Below are 27,019 nucleotides of genomic sequence, written 5' to 3' on the forward strand. Positions count from 1 at the left end.
TCTCACAGAGAAATCTAGATAAATGCAGACAGAGGGATATGATATGAGTGATGCAAATGGAACCTATTTGAGGTACTGGTTTAAAGAAGTTGAGAATTATGAATCTGGTGTATGTGTTTATAGATATATACAAATATATATATATATATATATATATATATATATATATATATATATATATATATGTTCACATTCATGTCTCCTTTCATTTGTCTAACACATTTAATTGATTATATAATGTGAAAAAAATATTTTTCTATATTTTCCCAGGACTCAAACTAGAAATTTCAGAAAGAAGCTAGGGGAAGTTAATTTTCAACTTTTTTGAAGGTCCAGCTGGCAGCCTCATTATGAATTTGGTATTTATCATTGAAGGAATCAAAGGAAGTTTGATCAATTTCTTAATGCATATGCTATAAAAAGAATTCTAATAATGGATGAGGTATTAGAAAAAAGGAGGCATTTTATAGTGTAGAAAAACATAGATTTTTTAATTCTTAGATTTAAAACAGATTTAAATTCTAGTTCTGTGTCTTATGCTTGGAGGACTTCAGGCAAGTTGATTAACTTTGTGTAGTCTTAAATAATATTTTGCAGGACAAGGCAACTTAAGAACTATCAGACACATTATAAATTATCGCATACAATTCATAGTATCTGACAAAGACTTGCATCACCTTCAAGATACATTAACATTTTATATACTACAAAACAGAGATGTCTCCATTTTAAATTCCCTACCAAAGATATTCAAATGACTGGGTAGATTGAATTGATGGCCCTGTTCTTTATTCCCTTCTAATAAATTTACATATTCATGACCTTGTCTTGGCATCCTGGTAGGAAGAGTATTTTTCCCCATACATTGTCATGGCCTTGGCAATGTGACGTTGGTCATTTTGCTTTGATCATTTGGCAACCAGGGGGACAACAGAAATTTGAAAAATTTTTATTCAGTTTAGTTTGGTTCTCCTCTGTTTCTGTTTGCACAAGAAAATTCTTTGTCAAATACTTCTGTCTCTTTGGGGGCTCCAGAATGAACACACGTACAGTGACCTAAAACTGGTTGACCAGAGCATAGAACAGTCTCCCAGACTGAGTCTAGCCCTGATCAACAAATTAGAGTCGACAGGCAGACACATGAGCCTGCGAATAAATGCTTGTTGTGGTTGGCTTGTTACACAGTGGTAACATGAGATTAGATGGCTGATGTAGAATACCCTAAAGAAAAACAAATAGTCTATATTAATGCTTTTCCTTTTGTGTGTATATCAGCATATAAATACGTGATGATATTCCAACTATTAAAAATATAAGGTTATTATATCAATAATAAATGTTGAATATATATATAGTTGTTATTTTTTGATGAAAATAATGCCCCCCTCATTAATCTCATTGAAAGGCTTGAGAAGCACGAATTATTTACTTTCTCTATTATTACATGGTAAGGAAGATAAAACGTGAATTTATGTCACTGGCATATACAAAACAAATTTTCATATATCTAAGATATTGTACTAGACAATTAAATAGTTTAAGACAAATTTTATTTACTATATTTCACCTACTAGGGATATGAAAAATAACATAGTATACAGGGAGTTTAAAAAAGAACTCTAAAACTAACAATTTATGGATATAAATATATATACATATATACATATATACCAAAATAAAAAAAGAAATTCCAATACTAACTTTGTTATAGCCTAGCACATGAATATTATCCCAGAGTTTGCATTAACCCTAATCAAAATTTTGACTTGGGTTTTCTACTTGTTATGGTTTTAAATATAATAGTTATTTCTCCTACTACTCTACTACAACTGAAAATTTTAAATTACAAAGAATTTAATAGAGGCATTCTACTTGTGGAGTTCTCCTTCATCTTTAATTCTACTAGCCAGTGATTACTTTTTTATACTTTCCTGTATTTTTATATATACCTCTCCTTTTATTGAATCTACCTAGTTTTTCTATGATTCCAAGGAAATCAGAGATTTTGACTAATTTTCCAAATTTTCCTTAAAATTGGATTTAACAACAACCATATCTAAATTTGATTTTTAAATCCATGCCCGAGTATTTTTTCATATATTGACATAGCTATAATGCATTGTTTTAAAAAGTGAAGGAGAGAGAATTTCAAAAGCTTTCTTATATCACATGCATCTTAAATTTATGTGTTATTTCTTCCTAAATCATTATTATATAATGTATATAAAATATTAAATATTATTAACCAAATTAAGCATATTGAAACCAAAGAAAACAACAAAGCTCCATTTCATTAATTAGCCATATCAATACATTCTTCAAATTATCTATTTAATCTATTTTGTGTAGCATAGTTTAGTTCAATTCAGGTATTTATTCATTGTCTACTGCATGCCACATTTAAAGATGGGGAATTTGAAGATTAATCTGTTCTTACCGATTCCCACAAGTACTCATAATCTAAGTCTAGAGATAAAGACAAATACATAAATTCAATAATATGTTGTGAAGGAAAAAAGAAATGTCAAAAATTTCCATAAAGGAAGAAAAAATGTCACTCTGTTTTTGAATATGGGGAGAATTCAAGGAATGATTTCTATAAAAATTAATCTGTTGAGCCTGTCTTCAAAGTTGTATAGTTAGCCAAATAAGAATTGCGGGTTAATATCCTGACACATGAAATAGAAGAAGCAAAAGAATGCCTGGATGTGTGTGTGTGTGTGTGGGGGGGGCACAAGCATGCAGGTACTTGCATGTACATCCAATATATGGGTAAGAATATGTTGGGTACCATATTTAGACCCTCAAACTTTACCCTCTAGCTGATGGCAATAATCTGTGGTGTTCAAGCCAAAGGGGAATGGACCATTCCTCCAGGACAGCTGTATTTCAAGAGATTAAAAATAAAAGACAGAAAACAAGAAGACCAATTAAGGTACTATCTAATTTTACAACAAAACTAATTAGAGTCTATATAAGAGAATAGTTAATAGGAATATATTTAAAAGATACTTAGAGTTTAACTTACATGGTGTTAGTGATTGATTAGGTAGAGGGTGGAGGGCTGAGGTTGAGGAGTAGAGGAGAATGGATCAACAAGACTCCCAGGTTATAGGTTTACAAGACCAAAAGGATGATGTGGTTATTGACTGAGGTAAGGAATATAGGAGACATAAACCTTGTCTAAGAGGATGGGCTTTGGCATCAGATACAATAGGCTATAATCCTCAGCTGTTCCACTTAATAGTTTTGTGACCTTGGCATTAAATTTATCTCACTCAGAGGCGAGGTGTCTTCATATGTAAAATAGGAAATGGAACTGGTTAGAGGGTCATTGGAACATTAACTATAATATTACGTATAAAATACTTAGCATAGTAACTGGCATTAAATAATCATTTTAAAGTGTTGAACAATAGCTTTGTGGCTACAATAATTAGGAGAAAAAGAGTCACAGTTCTAGTGGCATGTGTCCATAAAATCTAAATTCAAGGATTTGGTCAGGGCTATAGATGGCTATTTAGGAAGACTTAGCATATACATGTTCATTAAAATTATTAGAGTGGAGTTTACTCAGGGAGAATGTTAGGGGTGAGATAAGTAGAGTTGTAGGAATTGGGGGTATTAAAAAAATCTCAATGGGGAATCATCCACGACGCAAACCACAAAGAAATATACATAAATATTAGGAACTGTCAAAATTTAATAATGTAAAATTTAATCATGACAAAACATTCTAAATATATGTTACAAGGTGAGAATTAAAAAAAAAAAAAAAGTACTGTTTCTCTATTCCTTGTCCTCTAATTCCTCTCAATTCTTCAATTCTTAATATGTATGTAGTTCTGTGGGAGCCCAAGAGAGAATTGTGGGAGATGAGAAGAAGCAAACGTGTCATTGATGAACAAATCTTGATAAGCATGTAGTTTTGATCTGAGAATTCAGAAGCCAATAATTTCCTGTTTAAATACATGATAATTGTCTTTCACATTTGATGAACATCTTTACTAGCAATCATTTTTTCTCATTTTCTTTAAACAGCAAGTGTTTTATTTTCAAAATTCAAAGTTCATTCTTGAAAATAAATCTCCCATACATTCTTTCTACACCCAACAATTAATTTAGATTTTGTGTGCCTAATCTTTTTCTCCTATTTAGGTTGAAGTAATTTTTCAATCCATTTCCCACCTAGATATCCTATGGTTTGGATTGTATTTTTAACTTTAGATATGATCTGGATTTAATGGCTGACAACACAGAGGACTGTAGCCAATAAAATCAATGTAACAAGATCCAGAATATTTTCTATGCTCCTAATAAAGTCACAATGGATTGTGATACAGTGACTGGAAAGCAGAGCAGCCAATGCAAAGATAAAACTGTATTTGTTGTCATCTTTCCAGGCAAAAGCACAGTGCTCAGCATATAGTCAAGACTCAATGAAAATGTCCTGAATGCCACGGATTTTGTGAAATCAAAGAGCAGGAGTAAAATGCAATCTATTAAAATTCAGTGATGTGAAAGTCATGTGATAATTAACAATGACAGACTCTCTTATTGTTAAGAATTGATATAAACCTCAAATCCTTTATTACAAATTGCATAGTAAACTACTTTCACTTAATTATCAAGAATGTGAGAGTCAGAATGGCTTTGTATGTGGAGATACATTTTATTTTAATTTTAGAAAACATAAGAATAGTAGATCACAGTATCCTTGCTTTAATTTTTTCAAAATTTTAAGCATTTGAAATGTTTTCTGAGGGAATAATTTACTTTTTCAGGGACTGTATAATTGTCAAGTTTTTTTTTGTTTGCTTGTTTTGCCTTTTTTGCTAGTAATAATTACACAATGCTTTAATGGTCATTTGATTAAATCAAGACACATTACTACTTACCAAGAATTATATCATCACTTTCACAAACTCACTTTTACAGTCACCAAACAATCAATGTTATGATGTGTTATTTTCATATATCAAGTTAAGCCATCAGGAAATAAACCTCCATTAAAAATAACTACTCCATATAAGAAATGCAATCATCCTCTTTAGTTTTGTTTTGAACCAAAAGGACATAGCCCTCCATTAATTCTGCACTCACTATTTCCACATGAGATAGGCTGGACAGCATGACTATCGGGTGTTTTAGTTAATAATCCTTGACCTTCAACTACTGAACACACAGTCTTTTTGCTGTGTCTATAGCACTTTATAATTGCAAAATTATTCACTCATTAGTTAAACCTCCTTTACATTTTGGAATAGGTGAGTGGTCAGCCTCAGTACATTTACCTTTTGCCAGTTATGGAATAGAGAAACAGAAGTTAAATGACTTTTTTTTCTGATCCAATACTTGCAAGCCAAAGTGGTGGTTTTCAGAGGGTAAAATGGGAATATAAAATAACTAATTTATAATTATAGGGAAGACCAGAAAGGATGATAGAATATTTGCAGATAAATTTCAAGTACTTAATTAATTTGACCTTGACACTAACAAAAGTGTTTCCAAGTAGAATTCTCCTAGGTATGTAGTCATTAAGTATGTTAATTGTAATGAGCATATTTATTATACAATGATGCATTCTTTCACCATGATTTTTTAAAACAGGTGTAGTTTAAAAGCTCCCTTGTCCAATCTTTTTCCCTTTCCATACAAAACAAAGGAAGAGTTCAACATGGCCCTGAATCAATATGGTTTTGCTCATTTTGTAGAAATCAGACACTGGGCAAATCAAATTTCCCAGATACCAATTAATTCATTTTTGATATTTAGGGATATTGTAAGAAACTCCAACTATTTTCAACTATGTATCATATTGGATTTTACTAGCAAGTATATATTATTTGAAATGATCATATTCTTATATATTTTTACCAAGAATGAGCCATGTAGCACACATTTCTGAGGAAGGGAAGGAGAAGAAGAAAGAAATCATTATGAAATATACGCTGAGTATTATAGCAAATGACACAGCACTGGATGCATTTATAAAATAAAGGGCTGCAACATCTTTTAATAAAATTTGCATTTGTATTTAGTGAAATACTGCAATGAGAAGGGACTGTGAAGATTTCTCCTGTGAGAATTTGTTAGCCCTCTGTTAAAAATGCACAACTCTTTTAGAGGAAAACTCAATGGAATCTGAATGTCCTTTTATTGCTCTTCCTATATTCCTATCCACACTCAAGTCACATGGAACATTGTTAATGTTTGCTTTCACAAGGCCAAACTGCTTAATCCTGTTATATCTTTTAGTTCTTTAATAGGAAAAATATTCTGGAAATTGAAAACAATCAAAAGATTAATAGAAAGATTTATAAAATATTGAAAACTAGGATGTCCTAAGAGAAAGATTACAGATGGGGAGCAGCATTATAAATTATATTAATATTTCAAATGTGTTCTATCATTTACTTGGGGAGTTAATTATTGTTTGAATAGGCTTTTGGTGTTAGGAATAAAAATTAAACTAAGCATTCATCTGTTCTTTGAATGAGGACTACATCAAGGAGGATAATCTTTCTAATAAGGGGATGGGTTTATTTAATGATTATTTATAGGTGCCCTTATCTTTGTGACTAACAGTTCTCAGTGGTATTATTTCACTATTAACCTATTTTTGGCAGGGGTCCATATTTGCACTCAGCATAGAAACTTCCACCAACAAGCCAAGAATTGTACCTTCCTTAATATTTATTTATTTCTCACTCATGCAAAGTTCACTGTGGATCTGGGCAAGTTTCCAGGTTGCTGTCCACTCCACAATGGCTAGTTGACAAGTCAAGGGATGGAGGAGATTGGAGAACAATGAACTGCTCCAACAGGAAGGTGAGCATCCTGTCTGATCAAATTTTCTCTGGTAAGGTAAGTCAGAGGCTGTCTACCTTCAATGTTGACGGAAACTACAATTTTCCCTTCTGCCTAGAGAAGGGAATAAGCTATTGGTCAACTGCAGCAACGTTTTTGTTAGGAGTTATCATTCTTTCCAGCACCAGAAGTTTTACTTCATGAGGGGAGCTTAGTGTGAAACAAAACATCAAAAAACAAAACAAAACAAAACAAAACAAAACCAAGAAGAATGAGATCGCAAATAGATCCCTAACCTCAAAGAAATCATTATATGAGTTAGGTGCAGGAAAGTCTGACGTCTCTGGATTTAGCTTTAAAAAAATAAATTATTGTTATTTTTGGTCTTTTTCCTCCAAACTCTCCATACGGAATGGAGAATATTTGATTCAAACTGATATTCTCCTGTGGGCAATAGAAAGAAAAATGAACTAACAACAACAAAAAATAGTGGGGGGTACATTTTTAGCTCAGGTGGCTATTCAAAGAAATAGTAAGCAAACTCTGTTTGGTTCTCTGCTGCAAACCAGCCTCAATTCTGTAGAAGGGAGTTCAGGAAATGGAGGATAACCATGTTACTGCTGGACATTAACCCACAATGAACTCTTTCACTGTACCTACCATTTCTGTGAGAACTTCAAAATTGTGACTAATCCAGAATGACTGTGCTTGTTAATGCTCTTAAATTACTTATCTGAACTTCCTTAGCTCCCATGGAAATATGATTTAATGGGATACATGGATTAGAGGCTAAAGAAAAATGTGCGTTTCATGCAAGCAGGGAATTTTCTGTTGTTTCCATGGCTACATACACAGTCACAAGAACAGCACCTGGCATGTATTAAATGATCACTAAATAAGTTTTTACTCAATGAAAGAATGAACTGAAAAATAATTTAATATTGGGTCATCAAATTCAATAAGAAATTACCCCAAACACTTGAGGATAAGAATATTAAAAATACAAGGATATATCAGGCCTTCCAAACTGTAATCATATATCAGATATATCATATTTTGTTTTACACATAAATATGAGAAAAAATAACATTAGGTTTTTGCCATTTAAAAATATTAATTAGGAAGGCAGAAGTGAAAGATTGCTTTTTTCCACATACATTCTCAATAAATCATAGTGTTGGATGTTTTATTGACAATAATAAAATTGGACACTGCTTTTGTTTCTTACTTGATATACACTTTGACCACAGAGTAAAATGAGGCTGATGAAATATAATAAGCTATTAAAAATTTAATACAATTTACATTGCAACTGCACTGAGACTTTGAACCACAGGATCAGGTTTCAGTGATGTCAGAGATGCTTTGCTCTGAACTTAGCCTACTTAATATATACTTGAGTTAACGTAGGGGTGTTGAATAAATTTCACATGATCAAGAACCATGAAAAATGCTTAGCTCTTACATACAATATTGATCTAATATGGCAAAATTAAATATGCATTACATGTTGGAAGAAATCAACTCTAATCAATATAACAGATTTTATATTTGTTTAATAAGCAATTTATGTGACAGTAGGGTATGCTATCTGCATCTTCTTTCCTAGTTTGTTTCATCATATTTTGATCTATGTGGTTAACATCACATTCATATTTACCTTGCAATTGTTAATGTCACGATGTATATACGTAGTTATTTTATTCAATACTCAGGCTTAATTAGCTGTAAAATCATTAAATTTTAATACATGAGGAAATGGCAAATGCCCACTTTTTCATAGTCTTATAATTAAATTGATTAGTATACATCAATCAAATACTCTTCATGGTAGGAATTTATAGATAATCTTTTGTGTTTTTTTCCCCATGAATTTGGTTATTCAGGCAGGCTATTTATCAGAATTATGGCCACAAGCAAAACCCACAAACAGAAAGTTTAAATGAGATTCCCCAAGTACACCAGCTATCGTTTAGAGTTGGGACAAATAGCATAAACTATGCTGGATGGTGCTATGCCAACTTGGTTTAGCTGGGAACTACATTTCTCAGAATTGCCTTCCTTGCATGATTCTGAGTTAGAGTGGGCCTAATGGGGCCATAAAGCAGTAGCCGTTATTCTTGAAGGTCAGTTAGCATAAGGGAGAAAGTCAGAAGCATCTTATGGATCCCAGTTTATCCTTGCGGTCCTCTCTGCATTGAGCTAATATTGGTTAACTTTATGTCTCAGAGAATAATGTTCCAGTATTGTATGTATCCTATTTTGGAAAGAGAATCAGTATGCTTAGTTGTGTCATTTAAGTAGAAGCTTAATTTTGCTATTTCCTTGAAAGTTAAATATAATTTCAAGAGATGTGTTTGGATGCCAGAATGATAAAAGGACAGACCTACTGCACTGTGTTATGTTGACTTGCTGAACCTGGAGCTCTGTTTCATAGATTCCCAATCCAGATGGTTGCTGGTGAGCATGGACCAAAACTGGGCATTGAGCATAATTTAGAAAGCAGAAGTGAAGGAGCAACCGGTATTCATAAAGACCATTGGGGACAGCTTGGATGGACAGACCCCGAAGCAGACAAGCGGGCCGCGTTTGCCCTCAGTCTCCTAGATTCCTTGTTTGGCTTTTCTGCCTGATGCTGGCTCTGATGGTCCACAGCATCCTCAGCCCACTCCATCCTCTTGGCTGCAGACCCTCAGACGCAGTTGCTCAACAGAGGCAACAGGGGCTGTATGTGCATGCTTGGCTTCCCAGGTTTCCCTGCTGGCTTTGACTGTTCTGTCTGTGCCTGCACGGTACTGGCTTTTTCTCTCTGATCCTCAGTCTTTTACCTCGAGACTGTCACTTTCCCAACTCACTTCCCATTTGTATGAGTTCATTGTCATAATACATCCTTTGTTCTCCAAAAAACTCAATCAGGTACTTCTTCGCTGACAGAAGCCTAACTAATATACTGATTTAAGGTTTATTTTTATCAACCAGTAGTAATAACACCTTCCATTAAAAGTGGGTAATGGGGCATTTAGCTAAATATGAAACACATTTCTTCTAATTTATAGTTTAGTCTTTTGTACTAAAAGGATTTTTACATGATCATAATGATATTTACTAAATATGTTTGTTTTGTTTACAAAGTCTCCTGTTTGCTTAATGTACCATAGATTATTTGCATGACAATACTTAGAAAAAGTAAGGGGTTAAATATCTTACTATGATAAAATATTTGCAAATGGGAAATATTTGCAATTAGTTTAATTATGTATAATTATTAGACTTCATTTCTGTTTCCTTCCTCCCTCTCTCTTTCACCCTTTCCCCCAAACAATGCCTCTCTTCCTCTGGATACGCGTGTTCATGTGTGTGTTTCTACGCCTACTTTACACTTGAAATTCTTGTAGTCCTGGGAATTTACAAACTCTAATTTGCTTTATGACAGTTTAGGAAAAACACATAGCAGACATGGCTTACACATGTGGGTTCATAGATATACACTTTCACCTTGGGCTGTAAATGACTGAACACTTAAGTGAGTAAAGGATAAAGCAGGAAAATAATAGATGCAAAAAGAACAGCAAATAGTGGTAATTTTTACCTCAAGTTTTATTCCCTACCATCGAGATGGAGTCTTCATAAACAAAAAGCTAAAACTCTGATTTCATTTCATCAAGTGCAATTGAAACCGCAAAATTAAACTCACACATGAACAAACCTGAGACAAACTAAGCACTGCAGATGTTTCATTTTGCAGTTCTGAAATTCAACCACATTTCCCTTGTCATACCACAATGTATAAGATGATTTACATAGGTAAAATGATTTTCTTTCTTTTTCTTCCTTTCTTCCCCTTTCCTCCCTTCATGTTTCTTTTTTCATTTTAAAACAGTGAGTACATATGTGTCTATGCATGTGTGTGTGTGAGTTTAAGGGGTTGTGTAAGCCCATCCTCATATATGCTCACATGTGCTTATATGACACGAGTCATGTAAGATATATGAATAATGTATTTCATATATCATATATTTTAAAAGATATAATGAGTGCTTACTAGGATAGCTTTCCAGACGCTATGCTATTCTCTTGAGATATATCAGCACACAAGATATAAGGATCCTTGTTCTCTAAGAGTTTATATTTCTGAAAGTAGAGGTGGAAAATAAATAACAAACATAACAAGGAAAAAAGAAAATACAGAACAGGATAAAAGGGCTATATTGCCTGTGGAGTTAGTGCAATTTGCACTATTAAAATATAGTAGTAAGGATAGGCCTCATTGAGAAGGGGGGATTTCAACAAAGGCTTGAAGGCAAGTAGGCAAGTAAGTGTCTGGTAAGCATTCCAGGCAGAGGGAATGGCTAGCAAAGGTGGCTGTAAGCCTCATATGTTCCAGGAAAAGCAAGGAGAAGAGTGGTGCACACAGAATGAGAAAGGGGGTGAATAAAGGGAGAATAGATCAGAACTAAAATGAGAGGACACAAATAATGTAAAATTTTGGAGTTCCCTCTGAGTTAAATGGGGAGCCATCAATTGGTTTGAAATAGAGGCAAGAAATGGTCTGACATGTTTTAAAAACATGATACCAGCTGCTATGTTGAGGCTAGTCTTCAAAGAGATAGAAGCAGGGAGACAAGTTAGGAGGCTATTGTAGTAATTTAGGCAATATGTGACAACACCAAGAATTAAGGTGGGAGCAGATGTGGTCAGAATTGGTAAGAGACTGTATGTACTTTTGGATGTAGCACCAAGATTTCCTGGCAGATTAGCTATGCGATGTGAGAGAAGTAGATGTTGTACAGGAGGATGATTGCGAGGTTTTGGTTTGAATCACTGAGAGCATGGCATTTTTATCAATAGACATGGGGAAATCAAAGGATAGAATGCAGTTGTGAGAAAAGATCAGGAAATTGTATCAGGCATTATTTTGGACATTAGTGATTCTATTAAGCATCCAAGTAGCTATGTCAAGAAAACATTTGGGTGTACAAGATTAGATTTTGGGAGGTCTGAGTTGAAGTAAGGATTGGGAGTTTTCAGCATATGATGTTTAATACTGTGAAATTGGAAGAGGTCACTACAGGTATGGGTGTAGACAGAAAATGAGGAAGACTAAAGCTGCTCCAAGATCAAAGGGAGGAGAGGAAAAACAAAAACAAAAACAAAAACAAAACAGCAAATGAAAATGAGAAGGGACTGTTAGTGAGGCAAACAGCAAAACTAAAAGTATGTGATATCTGAGAATCCAAGTTAAAAAAGTTGAGGATAGGGAATGGGAAGCTGGGGCTTAAAATGTACAGGGCTCCTACCTGGACTGATGGAAATGTTTTGGTAATGGATGGTGTTTATAGCACAACATTGTGAAAGCAATTAATAGCATGGAAATATATATCAGAATATGATTAAAAGGGGGGAAATCTTAGACTACATATAAAGTAACAGAATAAACATTAGAAAATAAATCCATGCAACTACACTACACAGTGATCCCCAAGTTAAACCACAGACTTTATTTAATCATACAATTATAAAAATGTGCTGTCATCAACTGTAACAGATGTTGCACACCAATGCAAGGTGGTGGTGGTGGAGTGGTGTATGGGATCCATTTATTGTATGCATGATTTTTCTGGAAACCCACAACTTCTCCAATAAGGAAAAAAAATGTGGTAAGAAGGAGGGAGTAACTAATTGGGACACATAATCATTAATCAAGTGGAACATAGGGAATATTCTACTCTATGTTCTTGGATTTATGATTTGGCAGAAACTTTCTAGAAGAACACACAGGAAACTGCTGATAGTGAGCATTTATAACTGGTGAGTGGGATAGAAGGTGAGTGGAGAGTGAGGTGAATACTTCAGTTTAAAACATTCAGCTATGTTTCATTTTCTTCTCCAAGACCACATAGTAAAATTATAATAAAATTTAAAATATGACTAAATAATTACCTAGGTGACAAAGTACATCCACAGACAACCCAAAACACATTATATTTGAAAATCAACAAAAAACACACCAATTCTCAAAATAGCATCCACAGAACGGTAATGGAAATCCAAATTCTGCTAGCCATTACTTGGATTAAATTTTAACTCCAGATGGCTTCTTTTAAAATGTAAATGAGTTACTTAAAATTGATAATAATAAATAAGTGATCTGAAAAGTCTTTTAAATAGCAGATGGTTAAAATCATTATATGTACATACAAAGCTAAGAAAAAGTCCAATGCAACATAACAGAGAAACAAAACTTCTATGACTCTGTGAAGATAAGTGTAGGTACGTTTTAAGGCATGAGAGAATATGGCTCTACCCTTTACACCTTAAAAATAATCTCTTTATTTTCAAGGAGTTTGAAACTTTTCTTGGTCTTAAAGGATGAAAGAGAAAATGCATTTACAAAATATGTTAAGTAACCATTAATGAAAATATCTTGGCTCTGTATTAAAGTTATTAATCATAGCTTTGTGACTGGGAAGCAAAAGAAAATAACTTTTCAGGGTAGTTTTCTGTGAATCTACAATAATGGGGAATTTTCCCCCAGTCTATTTGTAAACACACTCATAACTTATCACTTCTCCATGGTGACATGAACTAACGGACTGTCTTTAAATAAATTCCTGTAGAGATCCAGAATATGGCACAATTCTCTGTTTTTCTGTTGTGCTGTGAAATTAGCATCAAACACAGGGGAATTCACCATTTTTCACCTCCCCCATAGTTGTCATTTCCACACTGTAAATCATAAAGCAAGAATAAATGATGTTATTTTACTCCTGTCATTCATATTTCATAGCTTTCTCTATAGTGTGGAAGTATTTCATTTTTTAGGAAGGATTAGTGCCAAAAGGGTTTATAGCCTTCTATCAGAAACATTTAGTTAGCTTGAGAAGATCTTACTGAAGAAGTTGCTCTTAACACTTTTGTATGTGTGTGTGCACGTATTTATAAACATGAAATGCAAGGACATCCCAAAAGTACATTGCTAAAATTATCATTTGTACATATACTTCTCAGAGCCTAATTCAACATAAGGCTCATAAAACATTTAAAAATGTGTATTTTTCTTTATTATCAAGATTATCCAACAAGACACATGCCTCTAAAGACTATACAGAATGAATGAAAAAGCAGACATGTTAAGAAGCAATCGACACATTATCACTTGCAGATTTCCAGCTGCTTAATATGACATTTATAAATGATGTAACTTTTTTTTTTTACACTATAAACTTCCTCAATGTTCACTACCCTCATCTCTCTATGTAGGAGGGTGTATGTGCCAGTTTGAATGTATTATGTCCCCCAAATGCCATTATCTTTGATGTAGTCTTGTGGGGCAGACATTTTGGTGCTGATTAGATTTGCTTGGAATGTGCCCCACCCAGCTGTGGGTGATGACTCTGATGGGATATTTCCATGGAGGAGTGACCCCACCCATTCAGGGTGGGCCTTGATCAGTGGAGCCATATAAATGAGCTGACTCAAAGGGAAGGAACTCAGTGCAGCTGTGAGTGATGTTTTGAAGAGGAGCAAGCTTGCTAGAGAGGAACATCCTGGGAGAAAGCCATTTTGAAACCAGAACTTTGGGAGATATATGCCAGCCATGTGCCTTCCCAGCTAACAGAGGTTTTCTGGACGCCATTGGCCATCCTCCAGTGAAGGTACCCGATTACTGATGCGTTACCTTGGACACTTAATGGCCTTAAGACTGTAACTGTGTATCCAAATAACTCCCCTTTTTATAAAAGCCAATCCATCTCTGGTGTTTTGCATTCTGCCGCATTAGCAAACTAGAACAGATTTTGGTACCGAGAGTGGGGTGCTTTTGCTGCTGAGTTTGCAAATACCAAACATGTTGGGATGGCTTTTTAAATGGATAAGGGGAAGATTCTGGAAGAATTGTGAGGAGCTTGATAGAAAAGACCAAAACTGCTTTAAAGAGACTGTTTATGGAAATATGGACTCTAAAGATACTTCTGATGAGGACTTGAGCAGAAACGATGAATGTGTTGTTGCAAACTGGAAGAAAGGCAATCCTTGTTTTAAAGTGGCAGAGAATTTGGCAAAATTGAAGCTGGTGTCAGATGGAAGGAAGAATTTGAAAATGACAACCTGGAATACTTAGCTGAGGAGATCTCCAGACTACATGTGGAGGATGTACCCTGGCTTCTCCTTGCGGCTTATAGTAAACTGTAAGCAGAGAGAGATAAACTTAGAACTGAACTCTTGGGTTCAAAGATACCAGAAGCTGATGGCTTGGAAAGTTATGAGCTTACAGGGGGTGGAATCCCAGAAGCTACAGCCCAATGTGAGGATGTAACCAAACATGGAACCCAGCTGCCATTTCAGTACAAGCCAAGATTGGAGACGGAATTATACAGAAAGGATTTGTGGAAAGCCGTATTGTCTGATGGCTTTGACCCCTGCATGCTTCATGCGAAGCCAACAGAATTTTTGCGAGATCTTTACAGACGGAGCCATTGCCAGTCTGGACTGGAGAAGACAGACAAGGAACAAACTGAAGGAAAAATTTCTTCAAAGACAGAGCAATGGAGATTAAGGTCTGGAGTCAAGAGGTCTTGGGCTGGGAGAGCGGAGTGGCACACATACATGGAAAGGGTGAGTTTGCCCTGGAGGTCAAAGGCGGGCCTTCCGCCTCGATGCTCAGGAAATGTCTTGCCACCCCAAGCCCCAAAGAGGGTGGAGCACATTCCCAGGGAATTGGGGAGAGCCTGGCTGCCACCACACTGTTCTGAAGGGGTTGAGCGTGTGCCCCAGAGATGGAACGGAATCCAGGAGCTGCCCCGATGTTTGAGGAGGGTGGGGCTGAGAAGGTGGTCTCCCCAATGTGTGGATATTTTGGAGCACTCACCCAAGTGTTTGGAGAGGACAGGGCTGCCACAAAGGCCCTTAGGAAGGGTTAGACTCCCACTCTCTCAAGCCCCAAGGATGCAACATCGTTGTGTTAATGGCTCTCAGATTTGAAATCTAATAGAGTTTGTCCTGCAGATTTTAGGAACTGTTTTGGTCCTGTTAACCCTGTTTTCCTTACTGTTTCTCCTTATGGCAGTGGGAATGTTTATCCTATGAATGTCCTTCCTTTGTATATTGGAAGCATGTAACTTGTTCTAAGTTCACAGATCCAAAAGTTAAAGGAGAATTATGTCTTAGGACCTACCACATCTGTAATTGATTTTGATGGGATCTTGTACTTAACTTTTGTTACTGAAATGATATAAGTTTCTGTGATATTGTTGTGGGATGAAATGTATTTTGTATATGGAAAGATAATGTCATTTTGGGGTCCAGGGTGTGGAATGTGCCAGTTTGAATGTATTGTGTCCCCCAAATGCCATTATCTTTGATGTAGTCTTGTGGGGCAGACATTTTGGTGCTGATTAGATTTGCTTGGAATGTGCCCCACCCAGCTGTGGGTGATGACTCTGATGAGATATTCCCATGGAGGCATGGCCCCACCCATTCAGGGTGGGCCTTGATCAGTGGAGCCATATAAATGAGCTGACTCAAAGGGAAGGAACTCAGTGCAGCTGTGAGTGACGTTTTGAAGAGGAGCAAGCTTGCTAGAGAGGAACATCCCAGGAGAAAGCCATTCTGAAACCAGAACTTTGGAGTATATGCCAGCCATGTGCCTTCCCAGCTAACAGAGGTTTTCCAGACGCCATTGGCCATCCTCCAGTGAAGGTACCTGATTACTGATGTCTTACCTTGGACACTTTATGGCCTTAAGACTGTAACTGTGTAGCCAAATAAACCCCCTTTTTATAAAAGCCAATCCATCTCTGGTGTTTTGCATTCTGCAGCATTAGCAAACCAGAACAGTGGATCTGTGAGCATTTGTGTCTATAGAACCATAAGGGTATGAGGGTGATTGGCAAATGGGAATATAATTTTGAGGATGCTTAATTGTGGACAACCTGTCCATGAGTTCTCTATCTTTCGTAAAGAAAAGAAAACAGACAGGAAGCTAACAAAGCAATAAAAGAGAGCTAGAGTTAAGTGTCTAACTTTGTGTTCAAGAAGATGCCCTGATGAACTTTGAATAAGCAGCTGTCACTGTCACAAGGAAATTGACACTTAGCTGAAATTCTATATTCTATGGAAAAATAATAATTCATCAGTGTTATCAGGGTTAAACCTGCATGGACTTGCACACGAAGGTTTCCTGTAATCACTTAGAAATCCATAGGAACAAGGGAATGGGCTTGAATTGCCATTTTGATGTGATAATATGGACCACACAAATGTTAGACGATATTGGGAAATCCAGCTCACTGCAAATCAAATAGCTCCATGATCTATCATTAACCTAAGTGAGCCCTTGCTTTATTGAAGTAGCCCTCTAAATGAATAGGTCACAGCCTGTTTAAAAGCTCAGAGATTCGTTAATGTTCCAAGGACTTAAAGTCTATTAGATCAGCCAATCTAAGTGTGTACAATATTGCAGGCACTTTGGATTGCTAACATGCTTTGGTGTCTATATAAATATTTTAAAGAATATTCTTTGAAACTTGGTTTAAAAAGGAGACACTGCATTGTGACACTATCCTGCATAAATGTTCCTGTGTGTCAAGTTGAAAGGAAAAGGAAGGACTCTGTAGAGATATACTCCACAAGAGGAAATAAGTTTCCACTCTAAACTGGCTTTCATAATGCAATTAACTCCATTAGAGAGAATGGAATTTCGAATGCTGTTCAAATTAAAGCAGTGCAGTTAGAAGCAGCAGCAATTCAGGAAGAATTAGCAATGCCCTTCTGAAGAGAGCTACTGAATTAAACCTAGGAGGGTTTTAAGATTAAGCCATTTAATTGCTACTTCAGGAGTTCTGGACTTTCCATAGACATGAGTCCAGGTGTTAATACTGATTCTTTTCTGTTCTTTTCAGATAACAAAACTGAATCTCAGAGCCAATTAAGACAAACCTTTAAAGGTCTTCTTCCTCTTTTTAGTTTATCCTGGGAGTTTTATTTTAATTGTAGACACCATGGGGGACTGGGGCATTACACACAGTGAGATAGTATTGAATCTTGAATTAAAAAGATAATCAATATCCATCTAAATTATTCTACACTAAAGTTTAAAATCTTTTTTTCCTTAGACTTAGTTTCAAATTGTGTTCTTTTTTAATACCTTTAATCATTTTAACAAGGGAACACTGTTTCTGTACTGAATACTGATACAAATGACATGACTAGTTAAAGATTATTTCAGGTATGGGCCAAGTTATATACATGAATCTATTATTGTAGAAAGTCATATAATTCAAAAGAACATGCCACTATTCTCCTAAAAGAAAGCCACTCTTAATATGCTATTGTGTAACTCAAACTCCTTATATGTGAATGTTTACTTCGTAAGTGAATTTATGTGCCTATATTCATTCATTCCTTCATTTATTTACCAAACAAATGCTTGAGGGTTCATATATGCCAGGTACTCTCCAAGGTTTTCTTCATGGGGTTTGCATTTATTTCAGAAGACATACAATGTAATGCAATAACATGTAAGGTTTGGCAGGCCCTATAAAGAAAATTAAAGTTGAATAACAGTAAAGAGAATGCCTCTGGGAGAGGGGAATACTATTTATGGACAGTGGTCAGAGAATGTTGCCCCGAAGAAATATTTAATATACGATATAAATGGAGCAAAGTTGGGTGAGTGTGTAGGCCCTGTGGCAAGAATGAACTTGGCTTTGGAAACATATTGAGAAAGAAAATAGAGGGGCTCATCCAGATAGGGGCTTTAAACCATGGAGAGCACTTTAACAGCAATATTGGAGGGTTTGGAGTAGGGGATTGTTTGTGATTTTATATATACTTATGCATACACACAAACACACACACAGTATATATCAACTCTGATTGCTGTGCAGAGAATTTGGGGAAATAGAAGTAGAAGAACCAATTTGGAGGTTATCACATCTAGGTCTGAGATGATGATTCTGGCAAAGTTGACTGCAGTGCAGGAGGAGGGAAATGATTGGTTTAAAGATATATGAAGCCAGTAGACTCAATATTGGGCTGAATGTGAGGGGAGGGGATGGAAGTAGGGCCTCACAGCTGACCCTAAGGGGTTGAGAAATTGGGTACATAACTATGTTATTTACTGAGATGATGAAAACTAGATAAAGTGATTTGTGTGAAAAGAGCCCAAGTCAAGAATTTGGTTTTGAACAAGTTATGTGTGTATGGCCATTAGATTTGCAAGCAGGAACATTGTCTAGGCATTCAGAGATGGGATTCTGATGCTCAGGGTGGGAGTTGGAGATAAACACAGAGATTTGGAAATAAGCATATAGAAGGCACTTAACCCCATGGAATTAGATGTGGTCATCTCTTTAGAGAGTCTGTAGATAGAAAGGTGAGGACTGAATGCCAGGAAACTCAACTAGTTGCTCCTTAGATGTATGAAGAGGACAAGAAGTCAACAAAGGAGAATGTTGGAAGAGAAGAAGCCAGTAAGGGAAGAAGAAAAGCAGAAGATAATGCAAAGTACATGAAAGCATTTCTCTGGAAAGTAATATTTCCATTGAGAATGCTGGTTTCTGTGTTTGGATGGATACTGCTAAATTTGCTTCCTAAAAGATGTTAAGATTTTTCAATCCAATTAACAGTCTATGAGATGGGTCTGAGCTTTTGTGGTGTGTTTGTGTGTTTTGAAGATGCCTACCTTAATTTTCTTTTTTTACAAAACAAAACAAAAAAATGCCGTTTGCTAAATCTCTGTTTGGAGGCACATACAATCTCCTGGGTCAGAAAAGATCAAAAGCCTTGCCTTCTTCTATCCTTCTGTTTGCCTTGTTAACCGACATTATACATTTACTGTAAGCTTATTATTCATTAAATGAAAGCATGGAATATTGAGTTTTGAATGCATTAGAGAATACTTTTTTAACATATTGTAGTTAAAATTGTGGATTATTTGTGTATAGTGTACATAGGAATTTGCTGTATTAGCCAGTTTACTTAACACAACTCCAATTCTGCTACCCATCTTCCTTCTAAGTTAGACTCTTACTATAGTGACGTTTTCCTTGTAGCCAGTTAAGCCCAAATACTGATTAAGATCACTAGATGTCTCAGTGTGAGAAATTCACTTATTTCATAAAGTCATTGTGCTTTCCATTTTACCCAAGTAAACATACAATCAAAAGCCCTGACAAAAGCTATTTTGTACTTTTCAGTCACTACCCTATTGTTAGTGATTAGGAAAGAGTGGAGTTTCAGTAAAATAGTCTTGATTTAAAATCTGTCTGTAATATATTCCTTGGAGTAATGACAACCGTTCATGGAAATAAATATTGACTCACAAAGTTTTAGGATGGTATTTCATTTTGCAGATATGTTATTTGATTGTAACACAATATCTCCTCAGAAATAATTTTAAATGCATCATAACCTTTAGTGTTAATAATAACATTGCAACATATATCTCATTGGCAGAATGGGGTCTACAAATGCTAATTTCCCTAGTTCTCAACATTTACCAAACGTTTAAATTTATTTTAGTTACATTTACTCTTTTAATTGTACTTACAAATGTACTTAGAATTAATCTTTAAATTAATCTTTTACTTACAATTTAAAAGAATTACTTTAGATAACTTTATTAGCATCACATTTTGGTTGACTATTCCTAATAATCCTTTTTGGCATACAAGATACTATTTTAATAAATATTGAAATGTCAGATAAAAGCATGTGATATTTGGCTTTTGAATAATTACTTTATCAGTCACATTATTAAAATTAATATCTTTAAATTGTATCTGCCAGCTATCCCCTGAATATTATAATTTATATTCTCCTCTGAGACTTTGATCCATCACTTATTTCTCTTTCTCTTTATTATCAACCACTTTTTAATGGTTTCCATCTCAACTATTCACATGTTCAATTCTTGTCAAAATCAAAATTACAAACTACCTTTGACTCTGTACTCTTCTCTTGCTACATCCTCTTTTTCCTTCCCTTTACAGATGAAACTTTTGAAATGTGGCAGTAAAAGTTTCATCACAATCTAAACTTCACTGATTCTTTGAACTACCAGAAACATCCGTACCTGTCTATTGAAAGCACTCTTGCCAAACTAAGTGGCATTTTTCAGATAAGTGACCTGAGGACTGAATTCACAACCACATGACAAGTAAAGTCCAGCACATAACTCATCTTGGCAACCACATGCTGACATGTAACCCAGTGGGTCAGCTCTGGCTTCAGTAAACCATCACAAGTATAGTTTGCCTGAGTTAAGAAGATTACAAAGGAGAAAGACCTGAACTATTCATGAGTATTTTCTATGATTATACTAAATCAAGAGAATAAATCAAGGATCAAATAGTTAAGCATTTTGCCCCAAACACCCATTCACTAATTCTCAAAATTTGGACTCAAACGATTGACTGGTTTTCTCTTATTTCCAATTTTTAATCTTTCCACATCATCATGAGATAATGAGTCAGGACTCTCATCATTAAACATGGGAGCAACTTTCATTTTTAATATTATAACATTTTTTTTTTGTAAAATAGGAATTATAGCAAAACCATAGATTATGCAGCAAACTTAAGGTGTCATCAATCATACTTGCAATGAGCTTCCTACTTTGTGGCACACTCTATGCTCACCATCTATGCCCTAATGTTTCACTACTTATTTGGTACTTGGAACTAAGCATGCATCATTCATATGAACACATGGAATTAGTGCTTGACATGTAAGTCCTGCATTCTCTCGCGATTATCTGTGCACAGCTTGTGGTCACAATATCTTTCACAAGGATATTTACACATATATGCATGAGATATACATGTTTTAGGAAGAATATTAAATCGTTCAAGTTTCAAATTCCTTAAATTCCAGTCAATATAAATCCATTTAAAGAAAAATGCGTTAGGTATTTACAGAGAAAGGTTTGTAAAAGAAAAACAGTGAAGAAATAACTGAAGCAAACTAGATTCAATTTATCCCTAATACCATGAGCTATAATATGATATAGAATGAAGTAGACCTAAATAAAACTTTATTTCTAGAAATGGTTATAGTATACATGCACCCCATTTTCAACAGTTTAACAGATGCTTATTAGATGAAGTGATAATTAATAATTGAATAACATCATATTCCTAGCCCATTTATCCAGGATGCCACAAAAAAGTAGAACATTATGTGGTCTTCACCTATTAATTCAGTTTTTCAATGGTCATAACATTCTCTCAGTCTTTTCTAAATATGTTATTCATTCCATATTATGAATCACCTTAATGAATAATTCTGAGTAACCATTGTTGATAATATGCACAGGCATCATTATTCACTGTCTCTCTACACACACACATGCACACACACACATTTTCCTATTAAAGTTTTGTTAAGATATATCATCCTTTTAGCACAAGAATTCAGAAAAACAATGAAATTGCCTTAAAACTAAAAGTTAAAATGCTTTTAAAAGCTATAACAGTGTAAATTGTTCAATTATAATGCATAGGTAAATAAAAAAGAAATTTCTAAGTAAAAATCATAAAATTTCTTTTATTTATTAATTTTATTTTATATTTTTCCATATCAATCAAGCCTATCATGAAAATGAATCTCAATGTTTGTTAAACAGGAAAGGTTAAATATTTCCACCTATAGTTTAATATAAATAGGATTATGAATTGGTGTCACACTGCAAGAAAAATGTCTATTGACGTGGTAATGCTGACATTGTAACATGTGAAACAATTACTTTAAAACAACAAGAGTTTGTTAGAAGACTATCAGGATAGTATCTTGTCTTAGATGAGACATCTATACTCACACTTTTGAAGTAAGAAGATATTTGACACAGAATCTACTAGCAGGTCATTTTATTTCACAAATCCTTATATTCAGTATTTTTACATGAAAACATGGTTCACCTTTAAGAGAAACATCACTCTTTGTATCTTTCTATGATAATTGCCAAATATGTTTAATTGTATGACATCTAAATGGTACAGGTGTGAACACACTATATTGCACTTTTCATATAAGAACAGTATAACAGAATATTTTCTGTTCTATTTCATCTGCAAGAATTATTTTATGTTCATCACAATGCATTTTAATAAGTAAGAGTGGCATACATTCTAAACATCCACAAAATGAGAAAAGATTGATTGATGTCAACCTATATTACAGATTATGACATGAAACACACTCTGTCAAAATACTAGATGCAACAGATGCTCAATCTAAGGAGACCCAGTTTTGAGTCTCATCCTTACAGGATGCAGTCATGCTGAGTTGTACGTATGTCATATGAATCATTAACAGGGGATTTCTCTAAAGCTAAGCACTGTTTTTGCTGCGACCAGAACTTAATTTACCTTATTACACACATGGAACACATGACTTTCCCCCTGTAATCTAACTCTCTCTTTTGGGGGAAAGTATCTAAAATGATAACATCACTGAGATCAGGGTTAGAAGTGAGATCTAGCAGGAAAAAGAGCATTTTTCTCAAGAAAACTTCCTCCTAATGCCTGGAAATGGAACACATCAGTAGAAGTTAAGATGCTGAAACTAGAGGTTTACTGAACACAACAGAAAATAAAGTGGGATATTTTTTAAAGGGGAGGAACTTTATAACAATAACAGTAAACATGGATGTTGATACTTGAAGGAAGAGCTATAAATAAGGGAGGAAAGATGTTCTATTTCCAAGTTAATGTGAAACCTCTTTTACTGCAGTAGTTTCTATACCAGGTGGAGGAGCAGTCCCTAAATCTTGCTACTTAATAAGGTATGTCAGTTAATTAGATTGGTTAAGTGGAAGCTCCTACTTTTTGTGTGGCAATACTCTTGAGCACTCCAAAGGAATTCATCAGTAAACTGCTTATGGCTTGGGAAGAGTACACATCTCCTTTTTGATTCTGAAGAGACATTCTGTTGTAATATTGTAATTTATTATAAAATTTTTTCAGATAAATTTCTTTCCAGAAATAATATGAAAAAGCATAAGCTAAAATGATATTGAAATTTCTTATGATAACGAATAAAATATGTCAAATGATGAGGTTCAATAGTTCTGTGCAGCTGTGTGTCTGAATATTATTTTATAAATCTTATACCTGACCCGGTGTATAGTAAAATATCTAGCAAACTAATACCTGCACAGCATGGTTGGATTTTTCATGTTTTGGTCATGTATAGTGTAATTTAAAACTGTAAACACATTTTCAGAAGCTTTTCAATTTATTTATTTCTCCCTTTAGTATGTAAGGTAATTTTCTAGTTGAACAGTTTGTGAATGAGTATCAAAATACCTGATGGGAAATTGAGAGTCATGAAATGGTCACAAAATCAGCCAAAAGTATGTCAGATCCCTCTCCAGAGAGTACAGAGAAATGTATCTATAGGAAAGATTGAGCTTCCCAAAATACAAATTCTGACGCCACAGTGATCTCAAAGTAGGGAAAAAAAACAGAAGAAAATATTTTTAAAATTCTAAAGGTCTCTCTGAAAACTGGTTTTCTATTATGTCATGCATCAGACGGCTTTCTTACTTTTTTAATCGTATCACCAAATGACCAATAACCTTAAGATACTTTGAAATGCATATTACATAACCCACAGAAGATCTGGTAATCTTATCTCTTCTACGCGTCCCAAATTAGTTTTGTGGTCGGAAACTCGGATGGCTGTATACTGACAGACAAGCTATTAACATATTTAAATTGTTTTTAAATTGTATTTTTCAATGATGGATGCAGTTTAAAAAATCACGTCTTAACCATCAGCGGAGAAGGATTTAGAGAAGCTGTTTAGAAATAAAGCCTTAATTATTTGGTTATAAAAATTAGATATCAATAAAGCCTTTTAAAAAATAACCAGTTGACCATCTAGCAAACCTAGTCATTTTCCGTTGAAAATTTAGCCATGTTAAGCTATGTTTGTGGTTTCACTCCCCTTTTAATTTAACCTCTTCCTCTAAAAACTAGAGACTTGTTTAGAACTTACCGAAGTTTCCCAAAGCAAAAGGACACACAAGCTCCTAAATCAGATGCTAGATCCTTGTGCAGCCTCGTTCTGCTTCTGACTACGCTTGGAATCACTTTATTAATCATGTATGAATTTCTGTGCAAGTACCCCGAAGCGATCACACACGTGAAGCAATCCCGATCAAAAAAAGAAAAAAAAAAAAAAAAAGGAAGCCTTACCTGATGGCAAGAAACAGCAGAGCAACCGCAGAAGCAGCAACAGAAACGGCAGCAGCAGACAGATCCTTGCACGGAAGGTGAGACCCTTCTTTCCTTTTTTTCCTTCTAAATCACTGTAGCAATAAACTGCCTTGCGTTTTGTCCCCTTTCATTCACAGAAGGTTCGCCAGCCAGGGAAGCCAGCAGAAACACTTTCTTCCTGGAAGAGGCTGCCTCTCTTCTCAGAAACGCCTGGACCCCTGTCTCAGGCTCCCTCCACGTTTACCCTTCAGATCAATAAAGCTCTCCTAGCGGCTGGAGCTCAACTGCAGCGGCAGGAGGCGAGCCAATGGGGGCTCAGGATTCCCTCCCTGTCATCTCCCCTCCCTCAAAACAAAACACAGCGTGCCTTTGACACATCACTGAGTTGTGAAAAGTAATTGAATCCTGTATTTGAAATTTATCTTGTTTGTTCTTTTCCCTCCCTGGCGTTCGTTGCATAATGCTTTGGATGAATCAGATGACTCCATAGCTCTCAGAAGACTCATTAAATGAGCTTAGTAGAGGGTGAAGATTAGACTCTGAGAAAGTGATAGCACCTGGACTTAGCAGCTGGCGCTGTGGTTGTTAAATGTTTGAGGTCTATTGAATATCAGAGAACTGTCATCTGGCAGGCAGAAGGCTTGGGTTCTAGTACCTGCTCTTCTCAGTAGCTTAATTGCTTTATTTGGTGGAACATGACAACTGATAAAGCCCATTGCCACTGGAAGTTGTCTAATTCTTTAAACTTTGCCTGAACAAGAGTCAGATGCTAATTGGTGATTACCTTATCAAGCAACATCTTCTATTTTATTCCCCTGTTTCAATGCTAATTCAACTTGTTCCAGCTTCCATAAACTAAAAAAGAAAAAGAAAAAAAAAGTTCAAATTATTTAAGTGAGTCTAGTCTGCTTTATTTTGGCCAATTTACATATTGTAATAAATTTTATTAACATTAATTTCTTTTAGTGAAGGAATTTATTAGTGATTACTTGCAACTTTATAGAATTCTATAATAGTAAACGATATAATGAGGAGTATCACTGTTGAAAATTGATAAAAATTCCTCCAAAATCCCCCAAACCACAATACATGTTTTTAACAATGATGATATTTGTTTATATGTCACTATTGAAGTGAAATTATTTATTTTATCTACAGGAATCTAACTCGTGTTGTCATGTGTATATCAAGAGTTCAGTAATATTTGAGATAAACATTTAATCTGTGTCAAAAATCTCAAGTGTATATGCTCTATGCAGTTACTAAAATATGTATAAATTCAAGTAGGGATCTTAGCTTAAAAAACTGCACGAATAAGAATGTCTTTCCAATGTCATTGTTGAATAAAAATAAAATTAATGTCTTTTTCTGAAATATTTTTGTTCCACTGAAGTAATACAAATGAGTTGATGCATTTGGTGTAGCCAAGCTTTGTGTATCGTGACAAGCTGAAATAGCTTGGGGAGACTCTACAAACAAAACAATTTCGTTACCTGTCCATCATGGGAATGAGACATGGAAAAGTGTAATATTTACAGTACTGTATGCTGTGTTGCTATAAAAGGTGAATACTTACTTTATTGTTACTCATTCAGGTAGCCAATAAAATTTCATTCAGGGGCATTCTATGACTAAGTGTAGTCAACTGGCTTTGTGTGCACCTGCTTCACATAAAGCCTTTTCTATCAGCCTGGGTTGTTGAATGAAGAGAATATTGGACAGTCTTAGCTGTCCCAAGACAGACATGTGGCATAAGAAAGTAATAAAGCTTTTATTGTAAGACACCAAGATTTTGTGACCGTTCGTTACCACACTAGAAGCTATGATATCCTTACTAAAACAAATAAGTAGAATTAAAATAAGCAAAAGTATGAAAACAAGTGCTGAAAGCACAAGCAATAACGGATGAAAGGCATTTCACTGGATATTCACAAAGCATTTTGGGGAAAGAACAATAAAACCAATAGAGAGTTTGTTTCAGGAAGGAA

General features: G+C 35.0%; 1 protein-coding gene across 1 annotated transcript in view; it reads right to left on the reverse strand.

The window, feature by feature from the left end:
- The window catches only part of CDH12 (cadherin 12), a 1,151,516-nt gene extending 1,126,302 nt beyond the window's left edge, over positions 1-25,214 (reverse strand). Inside the window, exon 1 of the mRNA XM_037799128.1 lies at positions 25,011-25,214. The gene's annotated coding sequence lies outside the window, so the exon portion shown is untranslated. The remainder of the gene's footprint in view (positions 1-25,010) is intronic.
- Positions 25,215-27,019: the final 1,805 nt, after the last annotated feature.

The sequence above is a fragment of the Choloepus didactylus genome, chromosome 11, assembly GCF_015220235.1.
Source record: "Choloepus didactylus isolate mChoDid1 chromosome 11, mChoDid1.pri, whole genome shotgun sequence".
NCBI lineage: Eukaryota > Metazoa > Chordata > Mammalia > Pilosa > Megalonychidae > Choloepus > Choloepus didactylus.